The sequence below is a fragment of the Clavelina lepadiformis genome, chromosome 4, assembly GCF_947623445.1.
Source record: "Clavelina lepadiformis chromosome 4, kaClaLepa1.1, whole genome shotgun sequence".
NCBI lineage: Eukaryota > Metazoa > Chordata > Ascidiacea > Aplousobranchia > Clavelinidae > Clavelina > Clavelina lepadiformis.
Window position 1 is genome coordinate 16,996,479 of NC_135243.1, and position 18,517 is coordinate 17,014,995.

General features: G+C 36.9%; 1 protein-coding gene and 3 long non-coding RNA genes across 4 annotated transcripts in view; 2 read left to right on the forward strand and 2 right to left on the reverse strand.

The window, feature by feature from the left end:
- Positions 1-2,190: 2,190 nt before the first annotated feature.
- On the forward strand, positions 2,191-3,976 carry LOC143453303 (uncharacterized). The gene is made up of 3 exons (XR_013115157.1): positions 2,191-2,247; positions 3,123-3,290; positions 3,897-3,976. It is a non-coding gene; the product is annotated as an uncharacterized LOC143453303 (long non-coding RNA).
- Positions 3,977-4,554: 578 nt separating this feature from the next.
- The window catches only part of LOC143451442 (uncharacterized), a 33,719-nt gene continuing 19,756 nt past the window's right edge, over positions 4,555-18,517 (forward strand). Inside the window, exon 1 of the mRNA XM_076951988.1 lies at positions 4,555-4,689. The gene's annotated coding sequence lies outside the window, so the exon portion shown is untranslated. The remainder of the gene's footprint in view (positions 4,690-18,517) is intronic.
- On the reverse strand, positions 5,607-7,245 carry LOC143452227 (uncharacterized). Its single transcript, XR_013114964.1, has 3 exons — positions 7,028-7,245; positions 6,501-6,895; positions 5,607-5,999 (listed from the first exon to the last, which is right to left on the reverse strand). It is a non-coding gene; the product is annotated as an uncharacterized LOC143452227 (long non-coding RNA).
- On the reverse strand, positions 7,825-9,262 carry LOC143452226 (uncharacterized). Its single transcript, XR_013114963.1, has 3 exons — positions 9,107-9,262; positions 8,792-9,035; positions 7,825-8,700 (listed from the first exon to the last, which is right to left on the reverse strand). It is a non-coding gene; the product is annotated as an uncharacterized LOC143452226 (long non-coding RNA).

Consider the following 18,517-nt stretch of genomic DNA (forward strand, 5'->3'; position numbering starts at 1 on the left):
GATCACAATAACATCCTTCTATGTGACGTGTCGGCGTTGCGGCTTTTTGTAGAACGGTGAAGGTTGATGACGTATACGGCTATTCATCGATACTGACGAACCTCAACTCGAGACTTGATTATTGTTGATTAATACTTGTCCTAAGAATGACTTGAATACGTCAGATCAACACATATTAATTTTCCAGTTGTTTTTTGAGTTCCACAGTCTGAGCTAAAAATAGCCCGACATGTAAAACTGGTCGGTTATTGTAAAACATCTTGAAGACAGGGCGTTTATAGCAAAAAAGACAAGCAAAAGTAAAACCGTTTTAAACTCTAACTGCGAGATAAATAAAACTAACATTCGCAATGCGACGAAATGCGCGAAATTTGACTGTTAGTAGGTAGGTTAAACTGCTAATCATCGTATTGTAAGTCAAGTAATCACTGTAACGGTATAATATCACAATTAAATAACAATAACTATTTTGTATGTCCCGTTTGTGATTTCTATGACTCTACTGGTAATCTGGTTCACGCATAGACATAGGAAATATAAACAGTACAGTACCCTATTGTTAGATCGCAATCCTTTATCTTTGTTTCACAAACACTCCACACTTGTGGATGCAACTAACTTTATTCCTTAGCTTGCAAAAGATATTTATTTTTCAGTTTCGACTCCGAAGACCGGTTTTATTATTTACAGTAATTAGATTTTCTAAACTGAGCGAATAATTATCCAAGTTAAATACAGTACAGACCTACCAGTGAGATGTCTATTCAAGGAAACGAAGCTAAAAAAAGGAAGACTAAATTTAGAGAGGAATGGTTAAATACAGCAGTAGAGTATGTGACACTAAATTACAATGATGATACCGGAAATCAAGTTGGTAATTCATTTTAACTCAGCATTAAAATGCTCATGCTCACTAAATCAAATATTTGCTCAGCGTAAAATTTTCTTAGAGGGAACACTGGGTTCGACTTTTTTACCGATGGTGAGAAATGATAGCGGCACATTCATTAAAATAATAACAAAGTCAAGTAAAAATTGAAAACAAACTTCGCATAAAAAACCATTTTTTGTTATATAGGGGTTTTCATTTGTAACATTTTGGGATGTGTTCTGCACTTTTGAACGTATTCCAATAACATCCTTTTATGTCACGTGCCGGCGTTGCGGATTCCGTAGAACGATGAAAGTTGATGGCGTGTACGGCTATTCATCGATACTGACGAACCTCAACTCAAAGCCTGATAATTGTTGATTAATACTTGTCCTAAGAATGACTTGTATACGTCATATCAACACAGATTAAATTTCCAGTTGTTTTATGAGTTCCACAGTTTGGGCTAAAAATAGTCCGACATGTAAAACTGATCAATATCAGCATTACATCCTGAGTTAACTGTTAAAGATTGGTCTGGAGACAGAGGTGCGGATCCTTTTAAACATCTCGAAGACAGAGCGTTTATAGCAAAAACATGGTTTAATAGAACTAACATTCGCAATGCGACGAAATGCGCAAAATTTGAGTGTAAGTAAGTAAAGTGTTAACAATCGTATTGTAAGTAAAGTAATAACTGTAACGGTAACGTCACAATTAAATAATAATAACTATTTTGTGTGCCCCGTTTGTGATTTCTACTAGTTTTCTGGTTCACGCATAGACATCGGAAATATAAACACATGTGTTCATGTTTGTGACGTCTCTAGGACCTCGTGGTTAACAACATTTTTTAAAGGATAATTAAGCTTATGGAAATTAATAATTAATAATACATTGTACATAGATTAATCAAATAATTTTACTTACAAAAAACATCAAATGTGAGAAAGAATATTGGCTGGAAATATTCAAAATGATGTTAATATCTTTCAGTCAATGTAGAAAGTTGACAGACTGCGCAACAGCATTATTGTCTTGTGTCTATGCGGACTGTGTAGAATTAAGAATTTAAACCGTTCACAAAAATTCAAAAATATTTTATCTGTGTGCTGGCATTTCTTATCGTAGTTTCTCACAGAATAATTTGTAATGTTTAATCTTTTGTTTTGAAAATTGCCAGGTGATTAATTAGATTTGTGAGATAATTTTGGTTTCTTACTTTGTTTTCTTTCTTTAGCATTTGTTGTTTGGCAACACTGTTCTTATCACGAATTTAGGCTCAACCCATCGTCGTTCTTTAGCGCGTTCACTTATGAAGATGGTGGTTTTTGACCTGCTGGGCTGTTGTGTCCAGTTTAAAGGCAAAGTTTGCGGTTAGTGACTTTCAACTTTTATTTTGTTTAAAATTAGGTTAACCCAACTGTTTCTTAAACTGTTCCTGGTACAAAATGTGGCAGCCTTTTTTGACTTTCTTCGACAAAGGTGGCAAAAAATCTAAGAGTGCACTGCAAGTATCGTTGCTGCACACCTAGGTGTTTGGTCTTGCACACCGGAGATCTCGTCGAAAAGTGACACTTTCTGCGCTTTGGTTTAAAAAACCTTAATTTGGTGAACGGTTTCTGTGACGTAGCCTACCGATTTTTCCCAAGTGTTAGTTTTTCTAAAACTAATCACTCTGTCCCAAACTCTCCTCATGATTAAATTGCCGAACTAGCTCGATGCGAATTAAAGTCAAAGCTGTTATACAGCGTCCAATGACACTTTGACAATGTTTAAATTTATTGAAAACTAGGTCCATGTGCCCAAAACCTTTTTATAATTAAATTGAATGAATTTAGCCCTAAATAGTTAAGCAATAACAGGATTCAAACTTGAAACCTCCAGCGTTTTCCCTATGCTTAACCACTCTGCTTTCTTCTCCCAGTTTAAAACGAGAGCAGTAAACCCATCACTGAGAATCTGCTGGTCACCGTGATTCAACAACTTCGATAAATCGAGGCTGATTAAATAGGCTAGGCCTAGTCACTATGAAAAAAATTTGCCATAAAACATGTAAAATTGCACGGTAACTGTCTCTACAACCCAAAATAGAAGTGACATTTCTTTGTGTGCTGAAGATGTAGATTTTGCCAGCAGTCAAAATAGTTATCGCCAACAATCATTAGGTCCTTGTTTAATTTTTTGGATACATTAGGCAGTAAAAGTTTTCCATGCAGTTCGGTTCAATGCGACATCTTTCGCTTTTCAGCAGGTCTTGTAGAGCTGTAAATCGTTATGGAAAGTGGTCTGCCAGGTCGTCTTTGATCTTCGTTTTCCATGTGTTTGGAGCCAGTCTAGTGCAATTTGAGTGATGATAGTCTGGCTTATGAACACGGGTCCCACAAAGCACATTTTGTACGTTATGTGGTTTTTAAAGGTAAATAAGTGACTTTTGCGTAAAGCTTTATTGAATGTGACGTGCTCTTGGTAGCTGATACTAAGAATCCTGCAAAGGAAACGTGATTGAACTCAATCAGTTGTTTTGTTTTGGTTATTCTTGTTATTCCAGTTATTGTCCACATTTCACTGGCATATGTCAACATTGATAGAATGAGCTATGTAGTTGTAGTTTCCAATACCAAATCATCTTATCATAACTTAAAAAATATGTTAGTACGTTGGAAATGTTCATATGCCAAAATTCGTCGTGTAAGAATTGTTGCGTACTAAACGATGTCTTGAGCAAAACACCCCAGATTGTAGACACCAGCATAGGCCTAATTGATTAAATGCAATTTTGATTAATTGATTTTTTATTTTATTTTTATTTTTGTCTTTCTGCTTCCTGAACTCTTGTTAAAAGTGACTTAGCTTCCAGTCTAGTCAATGTAAAAATTAGTAATGCGTTGAGCGTTAAACAAGTGCACACTCAACTGCATTACCGAGATCTCATCAAGTCCTGCCATTTAACTTGGGATATAACTCTTTAAGCAGTATATTTAAGTATTTGTAGAATAAGCAGTAATTAATTGTTATTATACAGGGTTGCTAGCACTAAACACAGCATTCACTCGCTGTCAGCTTGCAAAATGAATATCCACCCATTCTGTCAGATTACTGTTAGGCCCATTTATGTGTTGTGTATGTTCAAAGAAATTAGGCTAACTTAAGGTAGAAAGTTGGATTGTAGATGGTTTGATTTTAGGGGCTGTCTGAGTGCCATGGCAACCAAATTTTGCATTGGTCATCAAAAATTTAGGTTGGCCTCCACCACAATGTGGTTGGTCATGTGACTGATGTTTGGATGATTCTATTGTGTAAGGCGTGATCTATGTCAGGCTATGCTCTGCGCACTGCATAATTAACTGGTTCTAATTGTGTATTTGTAAGAAATGACTTTGGCAATTGTGAGTAGGAAGAACTTTCATTAAACCTTAAACCTAGCAAATGATGCATTGTTTGTGTCTGTCAGACATCTAAGCTTTTCTACGAGCACCAATTCTTCCAGAGCCAGGATGCCCTGGGACGTTATTCAACATCTATGTAAAGTTGTGTTTATAGTTGTATAGGTAGCAAGCATAAATAAATCCCATTTCTTGGTTAAAAGTTTCGTACGGAAATGCAATGTATAAGAACAGGATGTATATCAAGTAACTTTATGTTGCATTGCAGTTTGCTCACTCAGTAACACTTAATTTAACACTTGTTGGCTGTAGGCAAAAAATTAAGAAAATGTTGATTTAATCCATATCAAAGCCTGTCTTTCTATGGAGAGGGAAGTGCGAAGCTTATCAGACAACAAAAGCTCCAATTCATAACATTAGAGGATGATCCAGGTAATGTGTCAATCTGCTGAGCTAAACAAGTTAATATATTTGCATGTATAATCTCAGTGTGTTGTGGTTAGATATGTTCTGGTGTTGATTATTTATTGCTAATCGGCATAACTTAATGTAATACAGTTACTTGTGTAGTCGAGTGTCTCTGTGCACCATCCTTGTGGTAGAAATTTTGATTTCCAATGATATGTGATCAAGATAATCATGTGCTCAATCCAATTATCGAAATTATAATTTTAAATAGATTAGAAAATAATGTGTCTGTCGCTGAGCCACTTAAAGTATATATTGCTACTGTTTATTTTAAAAGTAGTATCTGCTTTTTGCCTTTTAACTCTCATAAAATGTTGAGCTCCACATTGGCATCCAAAGCTGTGCAATTTAAAGCAGCTTTGTTACGACACTTGTTAAAGGTGAGTTTGTTCTTTTGATATTTTGTTATGTAACTTTGTTATTTTAACGACGACTGCTAGATGAAAGCAACTGTCTATTATCTGCTATAACTTGAATCCTTAAGGTATTCTTGGAGCTAAGCACAGTAGCTGTTGTCTGTTTCAAGGTGTTTGTGAGTTAATCTCAATGTATTTACTCTAGTTTAAGGATATGCATGTCCTTAGCATGTAACTGTTGTTGTTGAGTTATTTTTGTAGTAAACTGTATATAGCTATACTTATTATTAGGGCCATTTTTATTTTGACCTAACAAAATTGCTTATTTGTAGAGGCCACAGTTCTTCCTCTAGTTACCCAAACATAATATTTTGTCGATTTCAGAACCAAACGTAATATTTTGTCGAAAAGTCAAGGTATTTTATGTATTATAAAAAGTGTGTCGTGTTTTTTGGCGATAGATTTAGGTATAGCTTGTGTTATTTTGTCCTTGTGAAAAGGGCACTTTGCCTCGATTTTCTCCGCATGGTAAATTTTAATAAACCGCAAATTAAACAGGGAAGAAGTAATGTAACCCCCTTCACGCGGCATAAAGATTACTTAAATACGTAACAATAACCCACAGTAATCCAGGGCTTTGTTTTACCAAACCAAAAGTAATATAATAAACATAATAAATTAAACATTTTTAGTCACGGAAATCTTCTTTCCAGGTTGTTTTGCTAGGAAGCACTACAGCAAGGCTCTGTAAGCTAGACTAGCAGTATGAAAGAGTTTAACATTTCGCCTTGCGACTTGCTATTCCTCGATCTTCACGATTTTTTTCTCATCTCCTCGTTGTTGACCTGGAGATAAGCATGGTGGATAATCCGTATGAAAATTTGTAGCCCGTTCCATTTTCCTTGTATTTAATTTTGCCTAAAAAGTGAACATCGATAAGGTGCATTGGCTGATATATATCAATAGGCCTACATTAAGGATTGTATTGAAATGGAATGTATGATGTGTTTAAGTTAAGAAAGTTTTCCTACAATTTTCTACAGGTTGTATGTTAGTAACAACATAACGACGTTGCATTGAAAATGCGCATATCTACATTTTTCGCTTCTGTCTTTGATAAGGAACTTTACTTTCTAACCCTGAAAAGATTAATTACAAACAGCATTAAAACATGCCAACCAACACGTACATAGTCGAGTTCTAGAGGAGCACACTCTGCACAACTATGTCGGAGGTTCCTTGTCTTCTTCTCGTTTTGACATTTTTTTTGTATAGGCCTTAGTAGTTACTACCCACAGTAGTTATATAAAAAAACGATATGTCTGTATTTTACGCTTCTGTAATTGATGAGGGCATTTACATTCTAACCCTGAAATGATTAATTACAAACAGCATTAAAACATGCCAACCAACACTTACATAGTCAGCTTGATACATCGGACGTGTTGGGCGGGCGGCTGTTCTGCTTCATCGCTTAATGGTGATTGCCGTTTCCTTATTTGTGACATTATCACAGTAGCTAGATAAAAGCTATTTCATACGCGCCAACCAACACTTACATAATCTAGTTGTAGAGGCAATGGAGTGTGATAGCTTTGTAGAAGGCAGCTGGCAGTCTTCATCTAATTTCTAATTCATCATCAACCAAATTTAAATTGATTTGAACAACTTACCCTTTTTTTATTCATAACTTCATAGGCTTTCTTAGCCTCTACATTTTGTAGCTTGTTCACATAAAAGCTTTTTTGTGTGCTCGAGCTATGGGCCATATGCTTGGCCACCAAAAGGCGGCTGTCTGGTTTCCTAGATCTAACCTAATAAGAAATTTTATTTAATAACTGCTTCGTTGGTTGACTTTTATGAAAATGTTGCTGCAGTATATTTTCATTAATAGCGATATTTTGTTATTTATCTTGCTCGGTCTAATTACAGTGAACATGAATTACTTGTGTGGCCGAATGTTTCCGGTTTGAGGCCGCTGTAAATTTTCCAACTTTCATACCCGCTGTATTGCTTTTGCTGCATCGGAACTTGTAAGACTTTTTCCTTTATGTGTAACCTGTTTGAGCATGTTTTCGCGGAATGGCCATTTTCCATACCACTCATTTCCAACAAAACCGAAAAACGTTTTTTCATCGTCTTCATTAAAGCTATCACATTTTGTCACAACTTATCTAGAGGTTTTTAGTTTGTTCACTAATGAAACAAAAACAACAAAAGTTACATTGGAAAAAGAGAAGGTGACAGATGACGTAAACTCAATAATAAAGCTTTAAAGAATTTTTTTTTATGAAAACCAAGTTTGGGTACATGCAAAGATTTAAATCAAAAGCCAAAATTTTTCGCTTCTGTAATTGATAAGGAACTTTACATTCTAACCCTGAAAAGATTAATTGCAAACACCATTAAAACATGCTAAACGACACTTACATAGTCTGCTTGATGCATCGGACGTGTTGGGCGGGCGGCTGTTCCGGTTTATCGCTTGATGGTGATTATCAAATCTGCTCGTGATACCACGAGACAAGCATGCCTTGTTTTTTTCTTTCTGGTCAGCTACCAAAATGGAATAAAAACCAGAATCCATGAACTTCCGATCCTCCAGGTCTTTTCGTTGTATTCCAGTTATTGTGGAAGGTCTACAACCAAGCCTACAAATTATTCTTGCAAAGATATCGCCACAAACGAAATCTATTTCTTGATTGGTCAATGATTCCAGTGTCTTATATTGACGGCTGCTTCTTTTTCTATTTCGTATGCTTTAAATTTTTTACCAGGGAAAGAATGTTTTTTTAGTTTTTTCATTGATTTGTCCTTATCAAAATGTTCTTTCTTCCCTTCAACGAAACAAACCGAACAAGTGACCACTACTTCCTCTCAAGAGATTTTGGCCTGTAAGAGAATCTTTCTTTGCTGATCTGCAATTATTTTTTAAAACAAATTTTAAATCGAACGCTTTGAAAGTGTACTTGTTAATGATGATTTTCACAAAAGCTTTACCTACCTAGAAGGAATAATGGCCTCGTTTGCCATATCCTGTACAAACGATCTGAATAAGTACAAGCGTTAGTAATTCCTGTTATAATTTGCTATATACAGCTTGGCATACCTGGTACCCGTTTGAACCGCAAGCCTTTTGGCTTCGATTAAGTCACTTATTGGTGGGATGTCTTCCAAGTTTTCAACTTGGAAGTCGTATGGGATACATAAAGGGATTGAATCGCTTCGAAAGCGACAATAGATTCTTCGCTTTGCAGCGCATTTATATAATGTGTAATGATTAATGCAACGCCCCGCGCAGTCATCAATCAACGCCCCTTGTAGCTTTGTCGCATATCTCGTAACCACGCCATTTATGTTCTCAGTTCAGTCCCTCAGTTCTTTTCAGTTGCGTGATTACGATTCACCATTTTAAGACTACCAGTTTTCCTTTTATGCTTTTGTTTAACTTTACCTTTTTGTGTTGCAGCTTAGTTTAGTTTTTGTCTCTTAAAGCAGTGCAATTAAATACGAGTATTTACAACTGTCTGTTCAGTTCATAATGCGCCTCCTGCGTCGAAGGCAGGAGCTCCATATGCCCAGCCACCATTTCCCGTTGTTGTGTGTTTTTAGCGCGGATCTGCAAAATAGTATGTGCATTGTCATACTGCAAAGAACCAACAGGGTGTAAGAAATAGTTGCACGCACTACAGTAGATGAGGAAAGCAAACCTGAGTGGCTGTGCATTTGCGAACCATGGCCGCTGTAATTTTCCAGCCCTTCGGCACTGCATCTTTGCACACGTGCTGCATCACCTTCGCATCGTGGGAACTGGAAAATTGATCACCACGCCACTCAAAAACATGCTTTTGTTCTTCGCTCACGCGGATGAAGGATAACAGGGCATCCATGACCGGTGGTTTTACTATAATTTGAGCCGGCCCGCCAGGTCAGGCCGGTCTTATGATGCAACACCTGTCAAAACTTTGAGTAGTTATCAATCACTTACAAACTTGACAGTAAACACAATGACCAGCAATACGTACTCGAGTCACAGAAAGTCCTTTCTGTCCTTTTTCGTCCGCCTTGGCTTCATTGACCATCATGCCTCTGACCGCACTTGGTCTCTGGACATTTTCAAACGCTAAAATTGTGAAAAGGACTTCCCCGTATGTTGGCATCCGCAAAAGTCCTGGATGATCAGCCATGACTGTAGATAATGGAAAAGGCTTTACTGTAAACCTGCTTTACAGGTTTTGCATCACACTAGTTAAGTTGCATGTCTTGAATGCATCTCATAACTTATCCTGAATTAAGTGAACTGCTGAAGAAAATAACTTCATGGACATCTTCTGTCCGAACTGCATTTCTTATGTCGCTCTCCCTGATTTCGTGGCGTCTACAAATATTTTCGGCAACATCAAAGTTTGAACAAAACTTTAAACAAACCAATAACATACCACTCCTGGAGACATCTCTGGTAAAACTCATTCCATTGCTTTATTTTGATCATACTTGGTTGAAATTGAAAGCTGCACTGTGCCGCATGCCTCATAGTTAGGAATTTTATGAAGGCAACTAGTGCCCAACTGTGAGATATGAAGGTGGAAGGCTTGCACTTGCTTTCCCCGAGAAACTGCCAATGTAGTCTGTATTAAACGTTACAAACCACAAATGAAGCAAATTCTACGCATTTACTTTAATGTGCTTTTCTTGGTATGTGTCCACGGTGAAAGCTTTCAAATCTTCAAAATCGCAGATGGAAACTATTCTTTGCAGGATAGATTTTTGCTTTTCTGCCTCGACCTCCCGTTTTCCTCTTCTGTCGACGGATTGCAGATAACTCGAAAATTTTTGCAGGCAGACAGTCCAGGAAAAAATGTTAAATAAAATTAAATTAAACATTTCTAGTAACTTCTTTCCAGGTTGTTTTGCTAGAAAGTACTACAGCAAAACTGTGTAAACTAGGCTAAAAGCAGACAAGCAATATGAAAGAGTTTAACATTTCGCCTTGCAATTGAGCATCCTTTAGAGCAGGGGTTCTTAAACTTTTTGGCACATGCCCCCCTTGACGGTACCTAAAAATTTCGCGCCCCCCCCCCCCCTCATTGCAAAATAAAAAAGCATTAAACAAAACAACAATTTATTTTCAATTAACTTTCATTAATGAGAAGGATGTAGTTGTTTTTGGGAAACAAAACGATTAATTCGAGGCTTTGTGGAAGATAATGCACATCTTAGGTCGGCTGCACAGTCAAGTTTAAATTATAATCAAGTCGTTGAAAATAAACTACCGTATACACAGCTACACAAGGCACATGTTTGTGAACTGCAGCGGAACTAGTAACAATTTTTTCCTTACGGGGAAACACAATCTTACACCTGTCGCCGTTAAACCGAACAAGGTTGTCCAGCCCTTTCAACCAGCCGGGCATAACGATTGTAGCGTACCCATACTTGGCAAAGGTTTTGCGATCGTGCATCTGCATTAAAATCATCCCTTTTTTAATAGTTTTCTACATGAAAGGAGAATGTGGTGACTTAACCCGAATAATCCAACGTACTTGCCTGGTCCGGCATCCATGGTTAAGTTCTTCAACCAGCATAATACGGACCGCGCTAGTCCGCTGCGAGTTCTCTATGATAAGGAAGGCCATAAGGATTTCCCAAAGGCATAACGATTGTGGCGTCCCCATATTTTGCGAACAATCATTGCGTCTCCATACTTGGCGTAAGTTTTCTGATCTCGCACCAGCATTAAAATCACCCCTTTAATAGTTTTTTATATGAAAGGAGAGTGTGGTGATTAAACGAATAGTCCAACGTCCTTGCCTGGTCCGGCAGCCATGGTTAAGTTCTTCCGCGAGCATATTGCCGACCACATTTGTCTGCTGCGAGTTTTCGATTATCAGATAGACTATGTGGATTTTCCCATGCAACATCCACCAAGCGTTTCCACAAAAGACTGAAATTTTAAACCATCCCTTAAATTCTTCGCTATTCTGAAAAGGTGGTATTGTATTATCTCTAAATATCTTAATCGACAATTAAACAAGACATTCATACATTTCTAAAACTCCAACCCTTAATTACAAAGCGCATTCCTTATTTCTAGTTGTAGATTCATACTAAGTGCGATCTTTGCTTTTTTATAGTTTGATAAAAGGTTTTGTACGTTGACTCTTTTATAAAAAAACAATGTTTGGAATAACTAAATAATTGTGATGACGAGAACTGATCTCCCCAACCTGTATGGGTCAAAATCCACCCCATTGAGATGGATGACACTGATAAATGCTTTAAAAAATTGAATGTGTTTATACTAGAAATACCTGTTTATAGGCAACATTTTGCAGTTGTCTACGTTGTTAGGAGATGAAGTTGCCCAAAATTACAGAAACTATATCTGACTCCACTTGCAATATAAGGTTGCAAATACATCTCGGTAGACAAGCAAATAAATAATTTCACGTGCTGACAAATGTGATGTAACATAAGGTACTCGGTAGTTAACAACGTTGGACACGCAAGTGTATATAAAGAAAAATAATAATCAATGCAAAATCGTGAGTTAATGAGGATAATGTCCAAACCACTTTATCAAAGAAATGTTTAATCCGTATTCATGAAATCCTTGTCAAAATTTCTAATAACTGCACAACTTACAACTTTTAGGTTAAATTTAATCGCCAATGTGTGTTTGCAAACGCATCGGATGATACAACAAATCTTATTCATAAGTTTATGTGTGAATTGAGGACATTAAAACATAAGTTAAATGTCTTGATAAATAAAACTTTGCATACGACGTGATTTAGTTTCAAGTTTGTCTCTGCTCTAATTATTTTCATTTGAATCATGATTTTCATCTTTTGAAATATTTTGTACATAAGACCTGTGGTTAAATTCTTAAGCACAATTATTTGTGCTCTTTGTGTATGAATGAAAGAGATCATGAAAATGTAAACTTAAGACAAATTTTTTTATGAAATAGCAAGAGTTATTGCATTTTACTAAAGATGTAAAGGGCAACACATCACCGTTGAAAAATATTAACTTCTAAGAGTGAATTCAGACCTATTTAACTTCATCGATTTATCAGGAAATAACTTAAGTAAATAGAAAGTATATTCAGCATAGGTGAGTAAGAAGCCAATAAAAAATTTGATTTTATTTCTATTAACATAGGAATTATAACAAAAGCATTCATCGTTGTAGGTAAATAAATCAAAAAGGTTTTAAAGTTTATTAAGGCACAAAATTATTTTGTGGTGGAACACATAACTTTAAATTTTCATGTTCTTTATATTGTTTAGTTTTGCATGTTTCATTGCTAGTTTTATGTCATCTATATGTGTTTATTTTCCTCTTATTTTGATTCAATGCTCATTATGTGCCACTTTAACTCTCTGCATTTTCTCTTTTGCTGCAATTAGCTAAATTTTAGTGAGTTTTTTAATTACTTTCTCCGCTGCTTCATCTTTCTATTTTGTCTCTGATTCTTTTAATCTTAGTTTTGTGACAACTGCACTGGCAAATTTTTCTGCCATATGTCAGACTTATCTTAGGTCGTCATTATCACAATCTGCTGCTGCAAACATTCTGTTCTGCCAATGGCAGAATTCTGAGGTGAATGAAAGTTTCAAGTGAAGAAAGTCAGTTAAATAAACACTTATGCTCCTGCTTCTACAAACTTCTCATGTAATCCAAAACGCTGTGTAAAAATTACACCAAATCACTGGCTTGACATGACTGAACGTTCTACCGTACAATGCCATTATAACTCCTTTGGGAAAGTTTGACAGAAGTTTTTGTGGTCAATATCTGTCAGATATTTCCCATTTTCCCCTCTCAACCAACTCTCAACACTTTTGTTTCGGTTGACTGCAGATTTCTCAGCTTTGTGGAAAAATTACATCTGGATGATTGCTCGATGACGACTAACTTGCTTGCCATGTCTGCTCATTTAACCACCTGGTGCCACTTTAACTCATTAAGGATAGTTCGACAACGTTAACCAACTCTCATCACTGTTCTGTTTCGGTCGAAAACTGCAGATTCCTCATCCTGTGGAAAAAAGTAAATCTGGATGATTGCTCGATGATGACTAAGTTGCTTGCTTGCCTTGGTTGAGATTAATGAATTTGTGTGTTTCTGTTGCAAATATAAGTATTTTGGTGACTACTTTAACATCGTTTAAAATCAGCTGGACTCATACCGGAGGAGTTGCTATCTCCCAACCAACTCTCATCACTGTTCTGTTTCGGTCGAAAACTTCAGATTCTTCATGATTGTGCCTTCGATGATGTGATGAAAGAAACAACATCTCAAAACAACATTTAACTCGGTCAATCTTCATTTGTGTTAAAGTCAATGAAGTTTTGGAGATTGAAGTTTTGGAGATTTAATGAAAAATATTTATGTGCTTGAAAAAGACGGACATTACAGACTTCACACATTTCCATCAAAATTGAAGCTTCCTGCTTTTTGGAGTTTGTTGGAACATTCATTCTGTGTTTTTGATCCTATTCCTCGTCGATCTTACAAGTTTAGCAGATACTTCATACCAATAGTTGTCGGTGTAAACATATTTCAAGACATGAATCTAAAGTTGACTTTGCATTGCTGACCAAGGTACAGTAAAGATTTCTTAGATCTCGTCCAGTGCAGTTGTCTGTTGATATTTCAAAATTGTTGTTGATTTGTAGTGTTAGTTAATTGTGCTTCAATTGGATGAATGATAAATTTATGTGATTCATTAAAAAAGATTGGAAATAAAAAATTACAGTTAAAAAAGAGCGAAAAAAAGTGAAAAAAAAACATACGAAAGAAAAGAAAATATTTTTGCCTTATTACATGTGTTAATTTGTTGGTCTTTGTGTAGAAAACTATTAATTGTCTGTTGTGCTTGTGTGTGTGTTCCACCATATATCAGTTGATTTTTACTCTGTGAAAAACCAATCCAACCAAATCAAACCAAAACAAAATTGTTTTCGAAGCATTGCAAAACTTAAGTTTAATCTGGTTTATCTTAAAGTTTAACGAACTGCAGCATTTAAGCAAACTTATTGTAGAATAGGATTAAGTGCAATACATTTGTGAACTTCATTTTGCAGAAGTTTTACTCAAATTAATTAAAATGATTAAAAATTCAACTTTATTTTCCGACTTCGAATCACTTGGCCGTAAATTTACATAAAACCATTAATATCCTCCTTTTGTTTCAATGGCTTCAGAGTCTAGCATTATATTTTCCTAATCTCCGATCATACACAGTATTCAACCTTTAATATAGTTGGGCAATTCATGATTGAAACTCTAAGATTAAAACATTAAAAGTTTGAAAAATGTAAATGCAATGATTTTGAGCATTTCTTTTTCAAACCTTGCTGTGTAATTTACTGAAAATATTTAGCGCAGACATAACCAACCTCTTAAACTTGCAAGTTGCAAATTAAATAGTTAATGAATAGGAGGTCGTCTTCCTTAAAAGGTCTTTTAAAACGCATGAGTAAGTGTGTTCAATGCAAGTTTTTACCGCGTCTAAGATGCGAGCTAACGGTAGCGATAGGGCATAGGGTATTAAATTAACACTAAATGAAAGCTTTTGTCTTGTTACAGAGTTGTCAAAATACATACTGACACTAGATAAACTAATCATTTGGTTGGAAATCACTAAATACCATAGGAACTGTTGCGTAACATGTGGCATTGTGATGGAATTTATAGGCCACAGGTTGGGGATTTCTGTCAGTTGTCAAATAAGTGAAGTCTTCCATCTTGCGCAAAGTGTTAAGATTGTTTCCCAATTTTGATTTCAACTTCCCTTTGTCATGGTTGGATGATTTTGGTACAAATTTCACAAAACCTGAGATGACTTTTTGTCACAAAACTTGTCTGATAAAATTTTTGCTTCTAAATTCCAGCATCAAGTCCAAATCTTTTTTAGGAAATTAAATATCTCAAGATTATCAGTTTTGTTTTACAACAATGGAAAGTCCAGGAAAGAATGGTACCTTTTGGTTCAGGCGACTGAACAGACAATAAGTGTTATAACAATACACATACAACTAAAAGCGCAGCATGTTCTTGAAGCACTTCTTCTCTTTAAATATTGCTACATACATATCTAGACAAGCAATTACCTTTGCCGTATTATCACGTCGCCGTTTATCGAGCGACATTACCAGCTCCTTGGCTCGTGCCTCATCCTTATGTTTCGCACCTTTCAGGTGTTTTACCAAAAACTTTACATATTTATCGCATAAGGGACATTTGTCCTTGCTTTCACGAGCGAGCTCATTGTATGATATTTTATGAACCTCGCTGCAATGGCGACCAACATTCACCAACATCCTTTCGCATATGCCTAGAAACATAAAAGTCACAAAATAAACTAGGAAATAATGTTTTCAGGGCAGCTAAATAACAACCATTCTTGCAGTATTTTGCCTTTCTTCTGTAGTGACGCTTCTTCCGTTGCACCTCCTCTGCAGATCAACTTTTTGGTCGTTAGGATATTGTCACAGCAGTTTACTGCAGCACTCTTTGCCCTTAAACCATCCCAATCTCCGACTCCACTAAATACAAACTGGTGTTAAACATTGACATTAGGTTTAACATAGACTAAAAAATTATACATTTTCAAACATTTACAATAAACACACACGAACCAAGAATGAATGCCAGCGATTTTCAGCATTGATAACAGTAAATGGAAGAGTACAAGACTTGATCTTGCATTTTGGTTACATTCCACATCTGGCTCACTGGTTGAGATTCAGAGATGGTCTACCACGTTTCTTTATCTTATGCTTTCCTGCCAAAGTTAGAGCAGAAGCGATACTGCTGCGGAAATCTTTTAATGGAAAATGCTTTGGCTGGTTGTTCTGAGACAAATGTCTACGATATAACAGCCACACATTTAGCACTGCTACATCTAAACAATAATACACAATGCGCATGTACCATTTTTTGCTCCAGATGTCTGTGCATATAATTCTAGCATCATGTCGCACAGGTCTACTCCTCCCATGTGTTGGTTATATTCTTTCACAACGTTTGGCCTCTCCACATTGATCCTTTTCTTCTCAGCAACACTCCAGCGCTTGCACTTGTCTGCTGGATCAATGCTGCAGTACATCGAAATCAAGTGGACAGCTTTGTTGCTACTCTGTGTAGCCGTCCAGCACTCCAAATCGCCAAATAACTTTGCTAGGTCAGACGATCCCTGATGGTAACCGTTCACTATTTTACGGAGCGAGTAAACCGGTAGGATAGTCTCAGATAGGTGTTGTCATAGGCGCCGAAGTTTACAAAATGTAGGGCGGAAAAGTTAATGGGTTCATATGTTTGGGAATTCCCCGTGTCAAGGATTGTTGTAAAAACACAATATAAGATAAAATATACTTGTAATCAACGTTATTTGCGACAACAGCCATGCTACAAGTTTTTGCTTTTTATAAAAATTCTAGACTTGTTGGTTATGCTAACCTAACACTTATAGCTCAATGGTATTAATCGTCCGTGATTTTCTGCACCTCTTCTAGTTTTGCTCTCCCTATTCTCTTTAAATTCTCCTCATGTGTCGTCCCAAGGTTATTTTTGGTCATTATGTTTATCTGTACAGACGTAACACGGCTTGAGTCTGTCCTTTAAACGTATAATGGAGAATTTGCTGCATTTACATCGTATATAGACTGCTGTACAACCTGCACAGTAGCTTGGGTGTTCAAAGTCTGGAGTTGAAGCTCGTGAGTCCTTGTTCTTTTTGATTTGGATGGCGTCTCCACAGAAGCATCCGAGGAGGCCTCCTGATCCGGGTCTCCAGCTGGAAAAATCGTATATGCGGTCACAGTCTCCACCTCGCTGTACTTCTGTTTTTCCTTGATCTTCATTTGATTCTCCACTGATGTTCTTTCGCTTGCTCCCTCTGCTCTCACTCTCCTCCTGCTCCGAGGGTTGCTCATGAGAGTCAGGCTCCTGGCTCTTCTCTGATGACAGCTCCGTTTTTGCTCGGCTCTTCCTTGCAGCCCGTCCGCTCTTTCCTCCTCGTCGTGACTCTTCTTTTTCTGCATGATCAGGGGCCACTTTATGGTTTTCGTTGGGGGAAGGTGATGGCTCCTCCTCATCCGATTTCAAATTTCGAGCGGTCGTCATCGGGACATCTTGTCCAACCGGGTTGTTCGTATTTTCCTGGCATCTCTTCGGGCACTCTTTAAATTTGTGTCCCTGTTCTGTGCAGTAAGAACAGGTTTGAATTTGTCCTTTTGGGATGTAGATTCGGTCTATTCTTGTAGCTGATTTTTTTGTGATATTTGAGAAGACATTCTTTTGGGGATGGAAGCTTCGGTAGGAATCGCATTCTTGAGTTTTGGTGATAAGGCTTCTTAGAGTTTCTTGATCTGGTCTTGCTTGGGTTGGATTTATGGTATCTTCAGAATCAATTATCATATTGAAGTCACCTGCCATGATGATTTCATTGGATGTATTCGATTCTATATGTTGTGCCAGTTGTAGAATTTGTTGTTTCCTGCAGAGTATGTTTTGGTATGCTCCTCCTGATTTTAGATATACGTTTATGATTGAGATTTCCTTGTCTGCAATGCTTATATTAAGTTGCTGGATTCTATTTTTGATGATAATGTGTTGGTCTTTAAGAAGAAGTCTTTCTCTATTTTTCCGGGTGATGATACAAGTACCATTTTTGAAGTGTCTTGTGGTTGTTCTTTTTTCTACTGTATTTAGATATACTTCTAGGTTGACGTTTTGTGTCCACATTCGAATGGCTTCCTTGTCGATGAGGTGGGTTTCTTGAAGGCAGAGGATGTCTATCTCATTATTAACTATGTATTGTTCTATGTCTTGTAGAGAAGGCATGATGCTGTTACAGTTGATTGATGCTATTACTATGCTAATGCCCTCCATCGGAAAGATTTCTTCATCTGCTTGGTGTTTGGTGTTGTTTTAGTGAGGGGATGTTGATTTGCCTCTGTTTTTTTGATATGGGAGTGTCACTGCCAGATGTATTTCTTCCTCGTTTTTCTGTACCTTGGAATTTTTTGAGTGGGATAATAGTGTTGGCATCTTCCGCTTGCAGTATCTGGTCGAGAAGAATTACTGCTTCAGCGGTAGAGGTGTCTGTATCGGTTTCCATAGTTGTATTATTTGGGTTGACGTTGTTATCAGACCGTTCTTCTTCTTGGGAACTGTCTGTTTCCATATCAAGGCCTGTTTTGCCGGGTTTCTCGGTTTCTGTTGGGTTGTTGATGGTTTTAGAATTGCCTGCTTGGTTATCTGATTTTTGTGGAGCCTCTTGTTGTGGGGGAGTTTTGTTGAGTTTTGTTGTTTCATCTTGTGGGTTTGTTGATTTGGTTGCTGGTTTGTATTGTATGATTTTGTTGGAGGATGTGCCAACGAGGGCATTTCTATAGGAATTTCCTGGTCCCATCTGTGTG